We start from the raw sequence: 10,017 nt of genomic DNA on the forward strand, positions 1-10,017 counted from the left end.
GTGTTTTGTCTTTGTGTGCATCACAGGATTTTTGGATATATTTATTCCACTTGTGTTATCATAGTAGATAACCACTAGTTCCTTGATTTCCTTCTTCATTCCTAACAATAATTGTTTGATCCATATTAAGTGAGAATAATTGGCTTTTGCAGCAACATACTTTGCATCTATTGTTGACTGAGAGATACAATTATGCTTCTTTCTTATCTAAGATACTAATCTCTTTCCAAGAAAGAATGCCCTTCCATTGGTGGTCTTTTTGTCATCAATGCTTCATTCCCAATTTGCATTAATAAAGGTTCTTAACTCAAGATTTCCTCCTTTCTTATACCATAAACCATATTCTTCAGTTCCTTTTAGGTACCTTTGAATTCTTTTTACTACCATCATGTGATTTTCTCTAGAATTTGATGAAAATGTTGCAACTATGCCAACTGTCAATGCAATATTAGGTCTAGTTTGTACCACATACAAAAGTTTCCCAATCATTAATCTTTAGGTAGTGTGATTTACCTCTTTTGAATCATCATTCTTTGAAAGTTTATGTCTAGTAGATATAGGTGTTCCAACTAGTTTGGAATCTTCCATTCCAAATGCTTTCAATGTTTCTTTGATGTACTTTGGTTGAGTGATGAATATGTTATCCTTCATTTGATGAACTTGTAGGTCAACAAGTAATTTTATCTCTCCAAACATAAATATTTCAAATTCTTTCCTCATTTCTTTTGCGAATGATTTGCATAACATCTAATGTCCTCCAAATATGATATCATCCACAAATATTTCTACAAGCAATATCTTGTCCTGTGGTCCTTCCTTTATATACAAATTACTATTATCATTTGTCTTTTCAAAACCAATTCTTACTAGATATCCATGTAATCTTTCATACCATGTTCTAGGATCTTGTTTCAATCCATAAAGAGCTTTTTAAGTTTTACATACCATATCTCTTTTTCTTGAATCAATGAAACTTTTTGGTTGTTCTATAATGTCCTACCCAAAGATCCTTAGAACAAGGATAAATATAAGCCAAGATATTAAAAAATTACAAGTATGAGTGCACACAACATTTTCATAAAGGGATCACAAATATCGCAATGAAAGCCATAACCACAATCTCGGCAACCAATGAATCTCCAAATGCCACTATCCAAACTGACATGACCAACTAAAGGACATAAAACCACTACAAAAGAAGGACCTAAAAACCATTGAACTGCAGAAGCAAGGAAGCACTAGCAAACCCAAAGGGTACTTAAAACACCAAAATGCATTAACTAAAAACTAGTGGAGATACCCCATATTTTTTGCAAAAGGATAATAGACTAACAGAATCTCGCATGAGGAATTGTAACACTACCTACGAGGATCTTCCTTTCACATGTTGAAATGCATCAAAGCACACTAGGAAGTACTTGGCCTAGTATCCAAAGCATCCCAACACTGGTGTGGGTTTTTAATGGAAGAAAGTACTAGAAGCCACATGAGAAAACCTAGCACACCACATAAGCATTTACATTCTTGCATGAGAAAGTAAAATTTTGTGTGAGGATACAAAATAGCAAGTTAGAAAACTAAAGGTAAAAAGATAAGAAGTAAAGTTCCTCCACACCGGGGAGTACCAGATCCACATATTGAGGTAATGTCACTCGATCAAATAAATGAAAGACAGAAGCTAAATCTAACCATCTAACAAAGCGATGAAGAAAAATAATTGAAAGCAACATCGCAATGTACAGAAGCAACATTACAATGAACTAAAAAAATGAACTAAGTGCATGGTTCCTCCCAGCCATAATAGCATCATGAGACCTTGAAGGTCCTAGCCATCCCTACGTGTAACATCCCAAACTATTAACTAGATAGTTGGAGCTTTCTTATAAGGACGTCACTACTAAAGCGTAATAACATCATAAGAATAGGAAATCTAACATCCTAAACCAAAAGTAATAGATTACTCCAACTAAGTAGATACATCATCTAATCATATGTCAAACATCATAATAAGGAAATGCGTTAAAACTAACATCATCTAAACATGATATTCAAGCATCCCAATGAAAGAATAGATCACAAAAAAGCATACTCTAAAATCCAAAGTACCAAGTGAAAACATCCAGCAACAGTCACACTGGGACAATTGACCATCTTTGTACATTAGTCCCTAGTAGTGGTTGTTGGTGTTTGAAAATGTTACCCATTTCCAATTATCCCCATGAGAACCTAACATATCTAGGGGCAGCTAACTCCCATTTTAAACATATCATTTCAGACACAGGGCCAACTATAAGGCATGACCCTTCTTCTTCTTCAGGCTCTGCAAAACCTAGGTGGGTGGACCTCCAGATTCTTTATATGGTACCAGTTGTCAAAGCATACATTGAATCTATTAAGAAGTAGATAAAACCCTTATTTCTCCTAATGTTTTATGAAACAACATAGATTCTACAATAGCTAGGTGCAAACCAATATTATTCATAAACTAAGTGAGGGTTTAAAACTTTTATGTTCACTTCAACATGAAGGGAAAAAGATTGATTTATATTGAAAAAAGACAACATGTTCAATATGCAGCAAAAACTTTAATGATCCTACAAATGACTAGTGCCTTATCCATTAGGGCAATCCTACACTCTAGAATTATGCATCCTTGAACATCAATCAACATATGGCATATGTTAATACATTCATGTTCAATCTGTTCACCTTATGAATTAGACAACAATATCCAATATAACCCCATACTTTCTCACATCCTTCTTAATTGAATCTACAACCTTGTCTAAAACCACAAGCAATTATATGACTCCTTGAGTTAAAGGTAAGCAAACTTCAAACATACAATCGGGCAATTGCAAATAAGTTCAAGATCTTTGTTCTTGAACATATAACATTACAAACTCAACAAGAAAGGAGACAGAATTATATTGAAATTCAAAACCTTCTGCACACTATATTTATCTCCTTGAAAGAATTACATTAGGAATGCATAAAACAAGATACAAGATCACACTACTGTATCAGAACTATCTATGAAATCCATATGCTATTCATACAAGACATGTTGGGTATGTGGCTTTCACGGCCTGAGCAAAGCTCTAGGAACTAGAAAAATAGAAAACCAACCAACAACCCCTTCTCTAGCCTTGGGATCTCACTTAAATACTGTGAGATGCAACAAGCTTTAGGCATAGAGAACTGACAAGTGTCCCTTACAAAAGATATCACAAGTTTGTAACAAAAGAAAGAAGAAAAATGATTAACAAAACATCATGTAGATCAAATATTCTCCTGTAAGCTCCTTTTATGTTACCACTTTTTGCTGATTCGGCTCTACCACTAATTTGTTGTGTGCACAATTGCTAAGACCGCCCTATCAATGAAAAAATCAACTCTAAAAAATACGCACCAACCTAGGCCCGTGGGTTTTGTCAAGATGACTACTGAATGAGAATCATCTTTACTTCCCACTCTTTACTGATCATGCCAGGCTTTAGAAATAACAGAATAATTACTTAGCATGCAGTACAAAAGCCGAAAAACAATGTGGTTATTAAAAATAAAAAAATAGGGATGCTCTTATCCCCAACCACGTCTGCCTCCTTAACCAACTTCTTGCCAAAATTTTCCATCTACTGACACAAAAAGGGGGGATACACACAAAAAGTGAAAAAGACTATACCCAAGGGTATAAAATCTTCCTCACCCTCTTCCAAAACTATGCATAGGGTCTCAAATATTTTTGCTACCGTGGCATCAAACTAAGATGCTTTGAAAATTTGTTTAAAAGATGATGTTTCTGCTGAAAAGGTTGTTAGCTTACAAAGTCTATTCCTTGTTCTTCTTACCACCTTGGTGACTTGACTACGACACCTGATTACTAGCTTTCCTCTCTCAAAAAACCATACACAGGCATACAAAGCTAACCATTTTCCTTTTCTGAACCATCCTCTGAAAATAAATAAATCATTTTTCAAAGTATCAGTGTCCCATAACTAACTACTCTTAACGAACAATCCTTCTGCTATCCATACCCTCAGACTTAGTGAAATCTTTAGAAACATCTTTTGAATAAATCACCAAGACTGAAAATGCAGAGACTATGGTATACAAACTTACCTGAAGCCTTTTCTTTTATCTCTATAACTTCTACATTTTATCCTTGAGCCAACTACTTGACACTCGTGCCAAATTTATCTCAATCCCAAAAGTAATTTTTTTCGTTCAGAGATGACTCACGAATTTCTACTCGCACAAGTTGATATTGGGAAAATCTCACTTGTTACACCCTGTTCTTTACTTTCACAGGCGAAGGTTTTCATGTCTCATTAATATGCATAATGATACCACCTTCAATAGTAAAATATGCACCGTCGATCTTGAAGATCTTATAAGTTGAAAATGTGAGCATGACAGCTTTGAAATCCACTAGGCAAGCTGGTCTGAAATAACCCAATCATAATTAGCCATGTGTGCAATTTATCTTTTAGTGGGCGCTTCTTGCTTCTAAGAAATGAAAACATGCAAGAACCACAGATCTAAATTGAATCAATGACCTAAGTCTGCCCCACATGTCAGGCTTGCGCATTCTTGCACTTCTTATCTTATGAGCATGTTGATATAGTGGGCCAGTGCCCTCTGTCAATCGAAAGAAGATCAACAGTTGATGAAGAAATTCCTGAATAACCATTGCACTATTCCTTTATCACAAAACACGTGACACTTCAAAATGGCATGATTTGGTTAATTGCGATACGGGTCCACAATCCTTTTACCCGCATTATAAAATCATATAGAGATAAAACAATGCGGGCAAATGCTAGCCCTTGATGCTGGCTTAGATTGATGGTGATTCAGAATTTCAATAATAGGCGGCCCATTACAATGATCCTGACCAATGAGAAAATACCTTTTATTGCACGTGTTCTGGCAAACCTGACCGCGACATTCAAAACTTCAGCGCCCATGACATCGTTACTTCCTTGCATTTTGGTCCCATTGTGCCACGCATCGCAAAGTGGCACACCGCAATATTTATCTGCCTCTCATCTTGAAAATGCGGGTATGCCTCATTCGTCGATCTCACATAGATCGACAATGTTCATAACTTGTCCTCTTCACTCGTACGAACATCTACTTGTGTCTTCATAAGGGACAGATGTCACTTATGTGCTTGCCCACATTTTGTAACTTCCTCGCATTTTGAAAATGTAGGCCAGCGCCCTCTGTCAATCTGAACAAGATCTTCAATCGTCGAGACTTGCCTTGTAAGTTTGAAAAGCAACTTTTTGGACTTAAAAACATGTAAACCCTGATTACCTTAAACTTAAAATAGATTTAATCAAAACATTATTTCAAGTTTGCCTAAGGTTTAAAGAGGCATGCCCTGAGAAAGAAAATGAGAAGGGGCTAAAGTATTTCAAAGGACATGGTGGATTTGTATAAAGTAATAGGTTCTTGACTAAATTCTGCATATTAAATGGGGTAGAAAGAAGATTTAGGATTTGTTCAAAATAAGACTTTGTCATATAACTCAAAATGACAAATTACCATCATGGAAGGCTTAGGCAAACTGAATAAAAAGTGTCAGAGACATTGAACACCTTAAGGATCTGAAATGGACAGCTAAGTGCACATTCAATTATGGGCATTCATAGGGCTTGACTTTCTCAAAATTTCAAATGGATGCTCAAAATGGGAATGCAATTTTGAGTGCCAACAGTGGCTCTGTCTGGGGAAGCATGTCCCTTGTGGGCATGGTAAGATTTCAGATCTCTGGGAGAAGCAGAACACATACCTGAAACAACAAAACTTCTCTCGAACAGCTTATTGAAAGCAAGGAAACAACTACTTCTATTTACAAACGATGACCCCGAGCCACCGAACTTCAACAAAATTGTTTACCTCTATCATAAACATGATTCTAATCTGAACTTTCATGAGGTAAACTGAAATTTCTTCTCCTATCAGTTTCAACAATCATATTATCATTATATAACAGATTACTTGGCAAAACAAAATCATCACTCTTACTTTCATAATGCATATAAAAACTTACCTCGTCCTCAACCATTTGCTCATTACAAAAGTTCTTATCAGCATGGTTAAACATATCAGACTGAAATTGAAAACTCTCTTTATTTAATAACTCATACATGCTATCATTTTCGAATATGAATGCATCATATTCAACATGGGAAAAAAGACCACTCATAAATTCAAAATGTGTATCCCTTTGCTTAACCGGATAGGAATCAAATGAACAATTTGACTGATACTCACATATGTCACCCACATCAGAATCTGAAACTAATCCATAATCTTCAAATGGTTCTTCACAATCAGCAAATAGATTAGTCTTCACATCAGAGAGTTCATCATAATTCTCATTACAAGGTGCATACTGATTTTCAAAAACAACTTCATCAAACACCTTGTCATTTACCTCCTCAGATGCTACATAATCATTAGTTTCACTATTAAACTAGGAAGAAGAACATTCTGATCTCTTACAGTAGTAAGACAAGGTATCATCATCAAACTCGTTCTCAACTAAATCTGAATTGTCCATGTGTTCTTCCAAAAGAGGATTGATAATTCCATGCAAAGCGCCTTTGTAGACATTAGGACAAGTGATGTGCTGATCAACATCAAACTCCTCACCATATAACGGATTAGTGAAAACTTTAAAACCATTTTTCTACACAATTAGGTAATATTTCCTTATATATAACCTCTTTGTCTTCATATTGTGTAGACACATTTTCTTCATAACTTTTAATCTCAAATTGATTTACACAATTTTGAAATGGAAACTCACTTTCAGATTTAGAAATAGTACTCATACCTTTACTAGTAAGAGAACACTCACTTCTGTCATTGCTCTCTTCTTCCCAATTAGCATCTGATTCACATGAAGACGCATATGTACTGCTAGGATAAACCAAGGATAGAAATAAAAACTACATGCAAATATAACCAATAACAGAAAATAATAAAACACACAGAAATGAACACAAGGCACCAAGATTTAACGTGGTTCACCCAATCCCTGGGCTACGTCCACCAACAACAAGTCCGATCTTATTACAATCCAGTGATTACAACTTGATTACAATCCGTAATCCCTTACAGCTCAATACCGCTGCAAGAACCAATTTCGTATCACAACATTATAAAAAATACCCAACCCTAAGCCCTTTTATACAAGTATTAAATCACTTTAGGGTTATAATATGTCAGCCATATGTCGGCCATAATATGTCAGCTACCATGTCGGCTACTGCCCAAAAAAATTTTATTTATGAAGTATGTACAGTACTTTCCTGATCAGTCACCACAATCTAACATGTACTATCACAATCCTCTTCTTGACCTGAGCAAAAAGTGTCGCCATTGTCTTCACATGATGCTTCTTCACAATATGTTGGATCAACAATTTCATCTTTATCACTTGATGCATCACTTCCAGGTTCTTCATCCTCATACTGAGATAAATACCTTTCCTCTTCCTGATTCGTTATGTTCTCAACACAATGTGAATCATCAATAGGAAAATGAATGACTAGATTTATATCTTGCCTGGATAACTCATCAAATGAATCAATTCTATCATTTGCTGTTGTAATACCATAAACATGTGCATTCAATTCAGCATGAATGGAATCATTTCTTCTTTGCAACAAAGAGATTTCATGCTCACATGTTTTTATTTCTAAATCTTCAACAAAACTATTTACAACAACAGGAGTGCTTATTTGCTGATCTGAAATTAAAAATTCTATATGACATTGATTTGTTCTTTGCACCTCATCTTTCCGGCAAACATTTCTAGAGAAGTGACTCCGAGTTAAGCCATATTTTATGTTATTCTCAATCTCTATTGCTATCATGAATGCCTGATACAAAGTTCTAGGTTCCTTATCTCTCAACAAATAGTTCATCTTTTTATCAAATGCATCGAGATAAACCACTAAACACATTTGATCATCCGGCTTGTAAATTTCAGGAATTTCATTTAAAATCTTTGCAAATATGATATTAAATTCAGGAACTAACTCACCATTCCTGATTTGAATTTTCAAAAACTTATCAAAATAGTCAGAGATGCTTACTCTTTCCCCAAACTGCATCATGAAGGCTGACATTAATTCATCACAAGATGAAACTAAACATGCTGGTAAGAATGAAAACCAGTCCCTAGCATCATCCTCTAAAGTCTGAACAAACAATTTCATCTGAATGTCTTCATGAGCAATTTCAAAATCACCAACCAAGTCACTAAACAACTGAACATGATGACTGGCTGAAATTTCATGGTTTCCACTAAACTTAGGTAAATACTTTCTGAGATCATAAGGCATAATATTTGGAAAACCATGAATACCATTAAAATTCAATGGCATATACCTCCTGGTAGAGATGGATCTAGGAATTTCACTAACAGGCTGCATACTAGATGAGATGAAACTCGACATTCTTCAACTCAAGACTCATTCATCATTAAATACTTTCAGAATTCATAATTTGCAGCAGATCTTCACAACCCTCTACCAAATGAATGCTTCAAATACACTTCACAACTTTAAAACAACAATTAAAACCAAATCCAGCGAAATGTATAAAACATAAAACTATTCTCCTCTTCTTAGTGCTCAAACTTCGCTTGATGGAGAATACATATGTAGAACTAACTTTCATGGGAAGGAAAATTGCATGAAAGTATAAAATACCTCAAGTGTTGTTGTATGAAACCATTGATCTGCTGATTGGCCTGGTGCTAACATGAATTCCTCACACCACTGATCATAACCTTACAGAGTCAACATCTCATTGAAGAGAGAAATGAAATCAGAGTTGTGATTCATCTTTATCATTACAAATTCTTGCGACAACAGATCAAACAACACTTCCAGACTTATTTGTCAGAAACTTATAATAGATCTCTCTTCTTGCCCAAAAATAGAGAAAAAAATCGTACCCAACCAACCGAGCAGAACCAACAAACATAAATGGAGGGGAACACTAGTTCTCAAACTCCTATCAAACATCTAGTAGAAACAAATACATAAATTGAGTTGAAACAAGAAAAAAGAGAGCCCTACTTGACAACAGAAGGGGCAAAAACTAAAATTAACTTGAATAAATAAATAATATGCAGATACTACCAAAAGTGATAGCAAAGAAAGGCCTCTCCGAGTTGGATCCAATGAGATTGACCTCACGAAGATCCCATGCCCATAGCTCTCACAAAAAATAGAAACATAATCCTCTAGAAGAGGATTCTCCAAAAAGCTCCTAATTTTGTATTTTGTAAAAGTGAGAAGTGAGGAATTAAATTACTCTTTCAATAATTATTCAATTTTTGAGTAAATAATTGATTAGGAAAAATAACCAATTGGACTAGCTAGACTCTAAATCGACCCAAATAAAAATAGGCTATTCCTAGAAATAGGAATTCATCTATGGCAAAGCCACCAGAAATTAAATTCAATAAAATATAAAACTTGAAAACCTAAAATCATAGAAATTTCCTTGACAACTTTCATGACAATGAAAACCTCTAAATGCACAAACACACTTACTAGTCTAGACACTTAATACAAATGAGTTCAAATTTAATAATCACTGAAAGCTTTAATTTAAACAATTAATTAAGGATACATTGACCATATAGGGGCAACATTGGTAAAATATGAATAGTTGAATCACTAACTGCATGTGCCACTACCAGGGATATAATTTCTGCACACTAAAACACATGATCAAGTGCAATTACATATAATATCATAGCCAAAGTAATAAATGCATTAAATACCTAATTTAACCATTTACATCACTCACATTCGCATAAAGCATACTAAAACAAGAATGAAGTAAATATCCATAGCATAAAATCCATCATATAAGAAAATTAGTGATATGTCTAGAATACTAGATAACCAAATATCATCATAGAATATATTTTCATCTCAAAATGGCATCAACATGAAAATATGATAAAGTAAACAACAT

The sequence above is a fragment of the Cupressus sempervirens genome, chromosome 3 (genome assembly GCF_028749045.1).
Source record: "Cupressus sempervirens isolate cs-2001-9-10 chromosome 3, ASM2874904v1, whole genome shotgun sequence".
Lineage (NCBI taxonomy): Eukaryota > Viridiplantae > Streptophyta > Pinopsida > Cupressales > Cupressaceae > Cupressus > Cupressus sempervirens.